Genomic DNA, 15,043 nt, shown 5'->3' on the forward strand with positions numbered 1-15,043 from the left:
GGTTTTTATTTAACATTTTATTGAAAGTATTTTTCTTGTTAAATAGGTATATGTGTAACATTTTTTTAACTTTTAAGGTTTGCATGGTATTTCTGTGTAGACTTTTGTCTTGACTTATTTAATGAATACTCTAGTATTAAAAGTACCCTGGAACTTAAAGTATAATAAAAAAGTATACTATAACCAAATTTACATGGTTAAAAACAGCGGTAGATGCATATGCCTATCATTCATTGTGAATACCCTTTTCTATTTTAGTAGATTCATTAACCAAATTAAAATATTAGAGTAACAGGAATGCATTTCAGTGTCTTACGTCCTTGCCAAGTTGAGAAAGTTTTTATCAAGCATTGTAAGAGAGTGCTTCAGTATTTTCAAAAAACATTTGCCAATCTGATAGATGACAATGCTCTTTCATCATTATTTAGATGTTTCTTTTTTTCATCATTAATGAGCATTAATCATTTTCAAACATTTATTGTCTGAATTTATTTCATTTTTCATTCGTTGTCCATTTTTGTCCTTAGCTGCATCATGTCTACTGAGCACAAATTAGAGAGGAGGACATCATGTACAACATGGAACACGGAGGTCACAGGGTAGAAGGAAAGAAGGCAGCCTCCCTAGTAAGCATTGCTGCCTGCTGAAAAGGAATCTCTTCCTCTGGAGACTTGTGATGAATTTGGCATTTGTACTGAAGGCCAGAGCAAACATGCAATTTAGTGAAGCTCAAGTCTGACTAGTTCTTAGCATTTCTGCTGATTAAACAACAACAAAAAACCCTTAGATTTGGACTTAAAAAAAAAAACAAAACACCTTTTATTAAGTGTTATTAGAACTGTTAACAGTAAAGCTTAGGATGTTTCTACATTTAAATAAGCACTCAAAGGAAAGCAGAAACAACATTATTGACCATATACCATGTTTTAGAAAGGAACTAAAGAATTACCAATATTATCTTTTGTCAATAGACTTGTATATTTTGTTTGAGAATTCATTTCATCCATTTTTATCCTCTCAGTGCCTAAAATAATGCCTGGCACACAGTAGAATTCCAGTAAATATGAAATCATCTCCAATTTACAGACAACATAGTAAATGATAAGAGAGATAAGTAATTTTTACCACGGGGACTCAGCTAGATAGTGATAATTTCAGCATTCAACATAAGTTTGTCCAAACCCAAACACTGTGCTCTAAATATTATATATAATATTTTTCCTATTATAATCTTCCTTTTGTTATCTATTCTACCTGGAAGGATAAATTAGATTATGCTGTGAAACAAACAACTTCAATATCTGAGAAGCTTAAAGTGGCAAAGGTTTCCTTCTTATATGTGCTGTGTGACAGTTGCAGGTTAACCAACTTTTGCAGGTTAACAAGCCCATTGTTCTTTCTCCAAGATTCAGGCAGAGGTAGCAGTTACTCCCTGGACCATTGACAGTTGCCAAGGCAAAGAAATGGAGAAAGAGAGTGTGCTGAATATTCTTTCCCTAGTTTGTTAAAGCTTTTGCCAGAAGTGACGTGTGACACATCTGCTCATATATCACTTGTCAAAGCAATTTATGAATGAAGCTTCATGAGGGCTTGAGGGTGGGAAAATGGAATTGGGTAGCCCAACATAATCACAGGGGTTTTTATTGAATGAAGAAGATTGACAGGGGAAGCAAAGAAGAAGATGTAAATATGATACACAGGAAAAAGAGAGAGAGAGAGAGAGAAATATTTGGGGATGGCTCCTCCCGCTGGTCACTAAATCCTCAAATAACTAAGTTCCAGGCATAGCACATTTGCTCTCTCCCTAGAAGAAAAAACCCAAGCTCCTCTTAGCTTGGAGAAATACGAATAAAAAGTCAAATTTTCTGTGCCTTTCAAAGATGACGTGTAATGATCAAACAATGACAGAAATAAACACACTTGCTGGAATTGAATATGTTCCTTGATTAACTGCAGTTTTGCTCTATGGAGGAGGTCCCTCTCTTCATGATTTTCTCATCTATATTTTCTTATTTTTGCCTTTGAGAGATTATTTTAAAAATACTTTTTATTGATACATAATTGTACACATTTATGGGATATATATGATATTTCAATATGTGGATATAATGTGTAATAACCAAGTCAGGTATTTAGCATATTCCTCACCTTAAATATTTATCATTTCTTTGTGCTGTGAACCTTCCAGATCCTCTCTTCCAGCTAATTTGAAATACATGATAAATTATTAACTGTAGTTACCCTACTGTGCTATCAAATACCAGAACTTATTTCTTCTCTCTAACTGCATATTAATACCATTAACTAATCTCTCTCTATCTCACCCCTCCCTGCCCAGCCTTACCTATTTGATTCCGGTAGATTCTTTATGTTCTTGCCCAGACTTCTAGTACTTTTTAAGGCATACGGTGCTTTTTAGCTTTTGCTACATTTCATTCTCTTCCAAAATTACTTCTTTCAAGCTCTAAGCTAAATTATGAGCATGTGAGGCCTATCAGGTTTCAATTAAAGAACCGCATCCTTTGTCTCCTGCCTCATAGCCAAAGTGTTCAATTGAACACTAGGCAGCTGAACTCTTATTCTCTCACCTTACTGCATACTCTCAACAATGGGTGTGAGGGCCATACTTTGGATTGGATCCTTGCTACAAGCTTCCATTTTTAAGGGCTTTGAACCTAATATCATATATATATACATGTTATATATATATATACACACACACATACACACATATATATATGTGTATATATATGTATATGTGTGTATATATATATGTGTGTGTGTGTGTATACATAACTCTACAAGTCCCTGAATTCATGGAATGACTTTATTTCCTTTAATTACTGATTGTAAGCTAATTACTTTCTGAGCTCATTCTCTTTTCTCTAATGCATTGCTAATTACAGAAAACATCAAAAATTAGCATTTGGTAGACTAATTCTTCCTCCAAAGCTACAAGTTCATTAGTTCTATAGAAGAATGCCCAACGTATAAGAGGTGACAGCTTCACCAAATGCTTGTCCATTACATAAGACAGGTTATCATGTATCTTGTCTCCTATAACAATTTTCTCACTACTATTGTCTATTCAGCCAAGGACTTTTTTTTAGGTTTTTCTATTATAGCATTCTTCTTTTAGATATCATTTTTTAGGAGTCCAAATAAACTAGTTTAGTAAAATACTTCAATATATCAGTTGTTTAAAATAACAAATGAATATTATTTACTTACTTATATTTTACATCCATTATAGACAGCTCTGTTCTATGTCATTTTACTTGGGACTCCAGGCTGAGGGAGGTTTCATCTTTACATTTCCATGGTTGCTGAGAAGATAAACAGGAACATGGAAAATTGCACATTGACTGTTAAATTCTTCGCCCAAAAGTGACAAGTGTGACTTCTGCTCACATATTATTGGACAAAGCAATGTACACTGCCACATTTAACTTCGAAAGAATTGGAAAGTACAATCCTACTACTTTTCTGGAAAAAAAGAATAATAAATGTTGTGTTAATCATACAATGACTAACACATTATCATATCCTCCATAATTTATTGTTGAGAAGAATGACTCTTGGAAAATATGGCAACACCATTTTTCTCACGTTGATTGTTAGATCTTTACCCAATGCATAGAAATAAGTAAGTTTTCAATGAACTTTTGTTTGAGTAAATGAAATGTAACAGTGTTTTCTAAATAGTGATGGTCAGAAAGATGTATGACAGGCTGGTGCAGTGGCTCACACCTGTAATCCCAGCACTTTGGGAGGCTGAGGGGGAGCGGATCACCTGAGGTCAGGAGTTTAAGACCAGCCTGTCCAACATGGTGAAACCCTGTCTCTACTAAAAATACAAAAATTAGCTGGGTGTGGTGGCGTGCGCCTGCAGTCCCAGCTACTTGGGAGGCTGAGGCATGAGAATTGCTTGAACCGGGAGGCGGAGGTTGCAGAGAGCAGAGATTGCACCACTGTACACCAGCCTGTGCAACAGAATGAGACTCTGCTTCTGAAAAAAAAAAAAAAAGTATCACATTTTAAAGTTGTAAAATTCACTTCACCTATACTACCCAACACAATCAACTATCACTGATATATATCACTGCCCTTGCATTTCTTTGCAAAATTTATATTGATTTTCTCTTGGATATTCCCTTTCTCCCTGCCTTCCAACTTTCCAACTTTCCAAAGAAGAGTATAAAGTTATTGACAGACTAGAGGTATTTTAAATAAGCATAGAAAACTAGTCAGAAGGGAGTTTATGGCACCAGGGTGTACTTTTGGTGACAAATCACATCTTTTACCAGATGCATAATTAAAATGATCTTGACAAGACAATGAGTGTGCTGGCACAAACTATCTTAATGCAATAGCAGTAAAGAATGACAGAGTTCAAGGTTTCTGTTAACCAACAGCAACTTTATTTTTTCTCTACAACAAACGTCTTCAAATGAATTATAAAGATTAAGTGGACAACTTTACAAAGGAAATAGCTATGGTTTAAGAGAGAACTTATTTAATGTTACTTCAGGGGAGAATAAAAGTCAAACATTTTCTGGGGAAATATACATATTCTCATTAAACAGTACAATACATTTTCAGGAAAATAGGACTCCTCCTCTACTCTAAAAATCTAAAAACTTGTACAGAGTGGTAAGGTATGGGGAGGGAAGGAAGGGGAAGAAGACAAAAGAAGGGAGAGAGAAATGTGAGAAGTTAGTATGTTCTTAAGTGCTGAATCACACATATCCACTTTTTCTCCCTAAACTAAGTAAAATTACTGCATAATATACAAAATTAGTTTGCAAAATATTTGATAACTAAGAGTATTGCCAAACATTGAATTTGTTGTACTCATGAAACACTGCCATTTGTCCTTAGAAGGCAGGAAGAGGGAATTTAAATTTGATTGTATGAAATAGTACAGAGTAGAGGATTCCAAAAGTTCAAGTGTGGTTTACAAGGAACCTACAAATTATTGAGTTGTATTCCCCTCAGAGCACTGAGGCAAATTTACAGTAGTCTAGATTATGTTTATTTTCCATTGCTGTTGTAACAAATTATCACAAATTTAGTGGCTTAAAACAACCAAATTGGTAATGTTTCCAACACAAAGAAAAGATAAATGTTTGAGGTGATGGATATTCCAATTACTTTGATTTGAAAATTATACATTGTATGCAGGTATCAAAATATCATATGTACCTCAAAAACATGTACAATTACTATATATCAACTTTTAAAATTTGTTGAAAAAAACAAACAAGGTGATTATCTTATAATTCTGTCTGACAGAAGTTCCTCATAGGTCTTACTGAGCTAAACTGAAGATGTCAAGAGGACTGCATTCTTTTCTTGGTGCTCTGAGGATCCATTTCCTTGGTAGTTGTGGTTGCTGGCAAAATTCAGCTCTTTGCAGCTGTAGGACTGAGCTTTTCTCCTGGCTGGCTGTCAGCAGAAGGTCATTCTCAGCTTCTAGACATCATTCACATTCCTTGGTCCCTGGCCTCCTCCATCTTAAAAATTAATAGTGACAGATTCAGTTACTTTTCTGTTTCAAATGTATCCTTCTCCTTCTATCTCAAATCTCCGACCCATTTTTCTGCTTTTCTCTTCCACTTTTAAAGATTCATTTCAGGCCGGACTTGGTGGCCTGAAGTGCTTAGGCCTGTAATCCCAGCACTTTGGGAGGTAGAAGTGGGAGGATCACTTGCACCAGGGAGATTGAGACCAGTCCTGACAACATAGTGAGACCTAGTCTCTATGAAAAATTTTAAAAATTTAACCGAGTCTGGTGGTGCATGCCTTTAGTTCTAGCAACTTGGGAAGCTAAGGTTCAAGGATCCGTTCAGCCCAGGAGATTGATGCTGCAGTGAGCCATGATCATGACACTGTACTTCAGCCTGAACAACAGAGCAAGACCCCATCTCAAAAAATAAAACCTTGATTATGTTGGGCCCACCTGGATAATCCAGGATAATCTTCCCATTTTAAGATGCTTAACCTTAATCAAATCTGCAAAATACCATGTGAGGTAATATAGTCACATGGTCTAGAATGTAACGATTCAAGGTAACATGCTCACAGCTTCCAAAATTTAGGACATGGTCATATTTGGATGGGAGGCACATTATTCTACATACCACAAAGATCTCATAGTATCCATGTTTGGGCTGCTCTGAGATAAATGAGTGAATTGAGACATCAGAGTTTCCTATTAGAAGTAAACATGAGACTGGCCACTCATGAATCTGAAAAGAAACTAAATGTGGTTTGCCCTATCAGCTTGGGGGAAATGACTGTATGCTTTCCTAGCTACAAAAATATAGAAAATGTCTTATATTTATTCTAGAAATTCCCAGCAGAGCCTCAATTAACCAATATGTAAGGGAGCGTGTAACCAAGATAATATCCCATTAGTTTAGGAATGTGGAAGTGTTTTGTGGGCTTATAGCTAGTTATAAATTAAAATGCTTTTATTTAATGTCTTCACTATATTATGATTCTGAATGTGTGGCCACATCTGCTGAATGTGTCACACAAATATGCATACAAATATAGATGTGTGATTAAACTTGACTGAAGTGGAGTTAATTAACCTGGAGAAGAGAAAAATCATGGAGTGTTTGAAAGGTGTCTTTATTTTTGATAAGGGGCTAATAAATGAATAATAACTAGGAAAGTTATGTGTATTTTTGGGACTTGAAGTGTTCTCAATGAATGCTTGCTTTTATGATACTGATTTTTGTTCAACATAAGATTTTCTTATAATCTGAGCAATCTAAAAATTAATGGCATTGCATCATGAGATAATGACCTTCCTGTCACTAGAGGTTATCAAGCAGTGTCAGATGAGCCCTTAGTAGGGATATTATGGATTTGTTTTGAGCACTGTAAAGGTAGATTATACACATATTTTAGTAATATGGCCCTGTTTTTCTAAGTAAACTGATCAAAAATTCTTGGTCTGACAATATTTTTTTCTGGTTTTTTATGCCTTGCAAAGATGTAAAAATTAATTCCCAAGTTGCTTGCAATGACCTAATTTTTATAATCAAAATGGATAATATTCATGTTAAATGTGTAGATTTCTATACATTCATAATAATTATCACTGATTTGCATTTATTAATTTAATCCTGCACACACTTGTTAATGTTTGCTTAATGTGAAGCATTTTCCAAGCATCATTCTTGATTTTGGGGATACATACAGACCCAGACCCAGAACTTACAGATCTTACAAATTTGTGGAAGGAGACAGACAGTAAGATAATAAGCAGATGAAGAAACCAATAATCACAGAATATGTTGAGAGAAGATAAGCCAAATGGTGGATTAGAAAGAATAGCAGGGAGACCAGTTTAAATAAGGTAATCAAGGGATAATTTTCAGAGGGGCTGACGTATAAAGTGAACTTGAAGTATAAGAAAGAGCCAGCTCCTTTAGATAACCCTATGAGTTATTAATCCTTTCAATAACTCTACAAATTAAGAACTGTCATTATCTTAATTTCATGAAGGAAAAAAGTGAGGCTTTAAAAAGATTTACATGCAAAACTTTAAAGGTTAGAAGGTGGTAAAGCTTGGATTAACCCCTGGATCTATAAGACCCTACAATGTGACACAGCTGGAATCCATGATCTTTAGTTTTTAGGTCCCTTCCAACCCTGCATTTCTGTGATGGAAACTGACCAGTATGACTTTGACAGACAACATACAGGGCCATGCTTTTCCATGTCTGTGGGCTAGTGAATTAACTACTGGCTTCAAGATAACCAAACTTTAATAAAGGAGTTAGAATACTAGGATTCAGAAATATATCCTAAAGCAAATGCAGCAAATCATTTTTTTTTTTTTATTTAGGACATGGTTTGTGGTGGACACACAAACATGGTCAAATACAATCACTTTCTCAATTTTCCTTGATGCCACTTGGATAATGCTGATGTATTATAAGTACATTCAGTGGTTTAGTAAAAGTGATTTAGGTACCCAGAAAGAATATAACTTCCCAAGGCAAGCAGTCTCTTCTTTCGAGTTTAACCCATCATTAAAATTGGAGCGATGAAAGAGAAAAAATCTGGATGAAAATGAGACCCATGCTATAGGCCCAGCTACCTCTGCACCTATGTAACATTTAGGGGAAGCCACTTCTTACTCTGAACTCGGTTTTTAAGACATGCTCAAAGATATTCTGATAAAGTGACAAACCTGCTAGAGACAATCTCTTCTTCATATTTAAAAAGTGAAAAGAAGCAGCAGATACACATTTGAGTGAAGATTCATGTGAAATAGACTTTTAAGGATGTGTGCCATCCTAAAAGAAGGCTGCTAAAAAAGGGCACGATGCATCTAGTAGACACCTGGCAAATAAGGGAACTGGCAAGGCTGATTTAGAGACTTCTGGGAAACTCTCCCCAAATAGGAAATAGGTCAAATTGTTCATTTTACAAATTTGATTCCATATATATATATATATATATATATATGTATATGCATTTGCAGGTATCCCACTCTCTCTTTAAATGCAAAACACATGCACACAGGTGCACACACACAAATGCACACACATATCCCACATATTAGCATTACTTTAAATTTTGGAATGCTGTGTGTTTAGCCTTAATACATACATCCTCACAATAAAAATTCACAGAAGCTTATTTTGCTTTAGATAACTAAAAGGCTGTGTCCTAGGTCTCATTTCTCCTTACACAAAGGCTCAGTGGGAATTCTTAGTGAAAGATAAAGCTCTTCAAAGGGCTCCTGATCGACCAATCATATAGATTAATAGGATCTTTACCTATTCAACATACTGATATTGAGTTACTTCTGTGATCATGGCATTGTTCTAGGCATGTGGAATTCAAAGCAGGCATAATACCTTGCTGCTATGTTCAATAAACACATTTTTGATGTGCAAAGGGTGTCAAACCCACACTGTTTTTTGTTATTGCAATGATATTGAATAATGCAACTATTGAACATCTACTTTGTGTGTAACTGTGATGACAGGGCTTGCTTATGTTATTCAAGCCTACTGTACTTCACAACGCCAAGGGGACACTATTTATCTTATATATGTTATGTACATGGTGACCTCTCGAATTACAGAATGCTGTGGTTCTCATTTATTTGGTTAATTATGTCAAAAATCACATTAAGTAGTTTTGCTATCTCTTTTTCTAAAGGGAGAAGAGTAAGCCTCACCAACTTTACAATTACATAGTAACTAAATGGCAGAGCTGGGTTGGGACTTGGATCTGGATGATGCTAAAGCCTCAGTCATTTCATTACTTGTGTCTGTTGTGATAATGTTATCAAAATGGCATACAACTCATAATTTAAGTGCCCCTAGGTTATTTTATAAGTTGAAATCATACATTAGAGGCCATTTATATCATTTATCTTTGGAGAAAAATAATGTCCTGCAAATGCTCTCAGCTCTTGGTGCATGCAGAAGCTGAGGTCCTGCCCCTTTTACAGATGAACATTCACAAATTGAAAAGCTCTGTAAATGTTCTATTAACCTTCTTGTAAGAAGTTACTGAGGAAATCTCTTAGTAATATACTGAGTCACAAATGCATATGTCTACCCTTTTCCTAGCCACATTATGGAGAGAAGGAAATAACTGACTGGATTAGAGGTGTGATTCCAAAACTTTGGAACTTACAAATGAAAATTTAACCTCCTATTGAATTTAAGACCTATGTAAGTTAGATCAATATTATTGAAGTAAACTCCTTAACATTCCTGGGAAACATATCAAAGCCATAAACCATGATGAGTCACTAAGTTTGTGATTGTATACGTATACATTTTTACTATATATAAGTGAATGAAATAAACCATGATTATAGTTCAAGAAAATATTAGAAAATACTGTATTATATTTAGTTTTCTTCTAAGAAATAGCTTAATTGCATTTTGTCTATTGTAATTGCATAAATTCATGTAACATTGATAATATACATATTTCATGTTCTTTTTAAAACAAAACTTGTGAATCTATGAATTTAAACCTCAACCAATTTTTCTACCCTCCCTCTAAGACCAATTAAGTGTCTCAATAGTCATTGTGTCTTACTAGACATTTTTAAACTTTCTGAATTTTTTTAATTTTAATTTTAATTTTTATTTTTAATTTATTTTTGTATTATACTTTAAGTTTTAGGGTACATGGGCACAACGTGCAGGTTTGTTACATATGTATACAGGTGCCATGTTGGTGTGCTGCACCCATTAACTCATCATTTAACATTAGGTACATCTCCTAATGCTATCCCACCCCCCTCCCACCACCCCACAACAGGCCCTGGTGTGTGATGTTCCCCTTCCTGTGTCCCAACAGGCCCTGGTGTGCGATGTTCCCCTTCCTGTGTCCATGTGTTCTCATTGTTCAATTCCCACCTACGAGTGAGAACATGCAGTGTTTGGTTTTTTGTCCTTGCGATAGTTTGCTGAGAGTGATGGGTTCCAGCTTCATCCATGTCTCTACAAAGGACATGAACTCATCATTTTTTATGGCTGCATAGTATTCCATGGTGTATATGTGCTACATTTTCTTAATCCAGTCTATCATTGTTGGATATTTGGGTTGGTTCCAAGTCTTTGCTATTGTGAATAATGCCACAATAAACATACATGTGCGTATGTCTTTATAGCAGCATGATTTATAGTCCTTTGGGTATATACCCAGTAATGGGATGGCTGGGTCAAATGGTATTTCTAGTTCTAGATCCCTGAGAAATCGCCACACTGACTTCCACAATGGTTGAACTAGTTTACAGTCCCACCAACAGTGTCAAAGTGTTCCTATTTCTCCACATCCTCTCCAGCACCTGTTGTTTCCTGATTTTTTAATGATGGTCATTCTAACTGGTGTGAGATGGTATCTCACTGTGGTTTCGATTTGCGTTTCTCTGATGGCCAGTGATGATGAGCATTTTTTCATGTGTCTGTTGGCTGCATAAATGTCTTCTTTTGAGAAGTGTCTGTTCATATCCTTCGCCCACTTTTTGATGGGGTTGTTTGTTTGTTTCCTGTAAATTTGTTTGAGTTCATTGTAGATTCTGGATATTAGCCGTTTGTCAGATGAGTAGATTGCAAAAATTTTCTCCCATTCTGTAGGTTGCCCATTCACTCTGATGGTAGTTTATTTGCTGTGCAGAAGCTCTTTAGTTTAATAAGATCACATTTGTCAATTTTGGCTTTTGTTGCCATTACTTTTGGTGTTTTAGACATGAAGTCCTTGCCCATGCCTATGTACTGAATGGTATTGCCTAGGTTTTCCTCTAGGGTTTTTATGGTTTTAGGTCTAACATGTAAGTCTTTAATCCATCTTGAATTAATTTTTGTATAAGGTGTAAGGAAGGGATCCAGTTTCAGCTTTCTACATATGGCTAGCCAGTTTTCCCAGCACCATTTATTAAATAGGGAATCCTTTCCCCATTTCTTGTTTTTGTCAGGTTTGTCAAAGATCAGATGGTTGTAGATGTTTGGTGTTATTTCTGAGGCCTGTGTTCTGTTCCATTGGTCTATATCTCTGTTTTGATACCAGTACCATGCTGTTTTGGTTACTGTAGCCTTGTAGTATAGTTTGAAGTCAGGTAGTGTGATGCTTCCAGCTTTGTTCTTTTGGCTTAGGATTGACTTGGCAATGTGGGCTCTTTTTTGGTTCCATATGAACTTTAAAGTAGTTTTTTCCAATTCTGTGAAGAAAGTCATTGGTAGCTTGATGGGAATGACATTGAATCTATAAATTACCTTGAGCAACATGGCCATTTTCATGATATTGATTCTTCCTACCCGTGAACATGGAATGTTCTTCCATTTGTTTGTATCCTCTTTTATTTCATTGAGCAGTGGTTTGTAGTTCTCTTTGAAGAGTTCTTTCACGTCCCTTGTAAGTTGGATTCCTAGGTATTTTATTCTCTTTGTAGCAATTGTGAATGGGAGTTCACTAATGATTTGGCTCTCTGTTTGTCTGTTATTGGTGTATAAGAATGCTTGTGATTTTTGTACATTGATTTTGTATCCTGAGACTTTGCAGAAGTTGCTTATCAGCTTAAGGAGATTTTGGGCTGAGACAATGGGGTTTTCTAGATATACAATCATGTCATCTGTAAACAGGGACAATTTGACTTCCTCTTTTCCTAATTGAATACCCTTTATTTCCTTCTCCTGCCTGATTGCCCTGGCCAGAACTTCCAGCACTATGTTGAATAGGAGTGGTGAGAGAGGGCATCCCTGTCTTGTGCCAGTTTTCAAAGGAAATGCTTCCAGTTTTTGCCCATTCAGTATGATATTGGCTGTGGGTTTGTCATAGATAGCTCTTATTGTTTTGAGATACGTCCCATCAATACCTAATTTATTGAGAGTTTTTAGCATGAAGGGTTGTTGAATTTTGTCAAAGGCCTTTTCTGCATCTATTGAGATAATCATGTGTTTCTTGTCGTTGGTTCTGTTTATATGCTGGATTACGTTTATTGATTTGTGTATGTTGAACCAGCCTTGCATCCCAGGGATGAAGCCCACTTGATCATGGTGGGTAAGCTTTTTGATGTGTTGCTGGATTTGGTTTGCCAGTATTTTATTGAGGATTTTTGCATCGATGTTCATCAGGGATATTGGTCTAAAATTCTCTTTTTTGGTTATGTCTCTGCCAGGCTTTGGTATCAGGATGATGTGCTGGCCTCATATAATGAGTTAGGGAGGATTTCCTCTTTTTCTATTGATTGGAATAGTTTCAGAAGGAATGGTACCAGCTCCTCCTTGTACCTCTGGTAGAATTCGGCTGTGAATCCATCTGGTCCTGGACTTTTTTGGTTGGTAAGCTATTAATTATTGCCACAATTTCAGAGCCTGTTATTGGTCTGTTCAGATATTCAGCTTCTTCCTGGTTTAGTCTTGGGAGGGTGTATGTGTCCAGATTCATATGCTTTATGAATCTGGGTGCTCCTGTATTGGGTGCATATATATTTAGGGTAGTTAGCTCTTCTTGTTGAATTGATCCCTTTACCATCATGTAATGGCCTTCTTTGTCTCTTTTGATCTTTGTTGGTTTAAAGTGTGTTTTATCAGAGACTAGGATTGCAAGCACTGCCTTTTTTTGTTTTCCATTTGCTTGGTAGATCTTCCTCCATCCCTTTATTTTGAGTCTATGTGTGTCTCTGCACGTGACATGGGTTTCCTGAATACAGCACACTGATGGATCCTGACTCTTTATCCACTTTGCCAGTCTATGTCTTTTAATTGGAGCATTTAACCCATTTAGATTTAAGGCTAACATTGTTATATGTGAATTTGATCCTGTCATTATGATGTTAGCTGGTTATTTTGCTCATTAGTTGATGCAGTTTCTTCCTAGCCTTGATGGTCTTTACAATTTGGCATGTTTTTGCAGTGGCTGGTACCGGTTGTTCCTTTTCATGTTTAGTGCTCCCTTCAGGAGCTCTTTTAGGGCAGGCCTGGTGGTGACAGAATTTCTCAGCATTTGCTTGTCTGTAAAGTATTTTATTTCTCCTTCACTTACAAAGCTTAGTTTGGCTGGATATGAAATTCTGGGTTGAAAATTCTTTTCTTTAAGAATGTTGAATATCGGCCCCCACTCTCTTCTGGCTTGTAGAGTTTCTGCCGAGAGATCAGCTGTTAGTCTGATGGGCTCCCCTTTGTGGGTAATCTGACCTTTCTCTCTAGCTGCCCTTAACATTTTTTCCTTCATTTCAACTTTGGTCAATCTGACAATTATGTGTCTTGGAGTTGCTCTTCTTGAGGAGTATCTTTGTGGCGTTCTCTGTATTTCCTGAATTTGAATGTTGGCCTGTCTTGCTAGATTGGGGAAGCTCTCCTGGATAATATCCTGCAGAATGTTTTCCAACTTTGTTCCATTCTCCCCATCACTTTCAGGTACACCAACCAGATGTAGATTTGGTCTTTTCATGTAGTCCCGTATTTCTTGGAGGCTTTGTTCATTTCTTTTTATTCTTTTTTCTCTAAACTTGTCTTCTCACTTCATTTCATCCGTTTGATCTTCCATCACTGATACCCTTTCCTCCAGTTGATTGAATCGGTTACTGAGGCTTGTGCATTCATCACGTAGTTCTCGTGCCGTGGTTTTCAGCTCCATCAAGTCTTTTAAGGACTTGTCTACATTGGTTATTCTAGTTAGCCATTCGTGTAACCTTTTTTCAATTTTTTGAACTTCTTTGCCGTGGGTTCGAACTTCCTCCTTTAGCTCGGAGTAGTTTGATCGTCTGAAGCCTTCTTCTCTCAACTCGTCAAAGTCATTCTCCATCCAGCTTTGTTCCGTTGCTGGTGAGGAGCTGCATTCCTTTGGAGGAGGAGAGGTGCTCTGATTTTTAGAATTTTCAGTTTTTCTGCTCTATTTTTTCCCCATCTTTGTGGTTTTATCTACGATTGGTCTTTGATGATGGTCATGTACAGATGGGATTTTGGTGTGGATGTCCTTTCTGTTTGTTAGTTTTCCTTCTAACAGTCAGGACCCTCAGCTGCAGGTCTGTTGGAGTTTGCCGGAGGTCCACTCCAGACCCCATTTTTCTGGATATCAGCAGCGGAGGCTGCAGAACAGTGGATATTGGTGAACAGCAAATGTTGCTGCCTGATAGTTCCTCTGGAAGTTTTGTCTCAGAGGAGTACCCAGCCATGTGAGGTGTCAGTCTGCCCCTACTGGGGGGTGCCTCCCAGTTAGGCTACACGGGGGTCAGGGACCCACTTGAGGATGCAGTCTGTCCATTCTCATATCTCAAGCTGCGTGCTGGGAGAACCACTACTCTCTTCCAAGCTGTCAGACAGGGACATTTAAGTCTGAAGAGGTTTCTGCTGCCTTTTGTTTGGCTATGCCCTGCCCCCAGAGGTAGAGTCTACAGAGGCAGGCAGGCCTCCTTGAGCTGCAGTGGGTTCCACTCAGTTCAAGCTTCCCAACCACTTTGTTTACCTACTCAAGCCTTGGCAATGGCAGGTGCCCCTCCCCCAGACTTGCTGCTGCCTTGCAGTTTGATCTCAGCCTGCTGTGCTAGCAA

The 15,043-nt window shown here is 37.0% G+C and overlaps 1 protein-coding gene across 5 annotated transcripts in view; it reads left to right on the forward strand.

The window, feature by feature from the left end:
• LRRC4C (leucine rich repeat containing 4C) overlaps positions 1–15,043 on the forward strand; it is a 1,410,106-nt gene that overhangs the window by 544,499 nt on the left and 850,564 nt on the right. For 2 of the 5 annotated variants that reach the window (XR_009215681.1, XR_009215680.1), the window contains one exon: positions 528–910. The exons of the other annotated variants lie outside the window; for them this stretch is intronic. The gene's annotated coding sequence lies outside the window, so the exon portion shown is untranslated. Of the gene's footprint in view, positions 1–527; positions 911–15,043 lie in introns of those variants that run through there. 5 annotated transcript variants of the gene reach the window in all.

Source organism: Hylobates moloch, unplaced genomic scaffold, assembly GCF_009828535.3.
Source record: "Hylobates moloch isolate HMO894 unplaced genomic scaffold, HMol_V3 SCAFFOLD_11, whole genome shotgun sequence".
Classification (NCBI taxonomy): Eukaryota; Metazoa; Chordata; class Mammalia; order Primates; family Hylobatidae; genus Hylobates; species Hylobates moloch.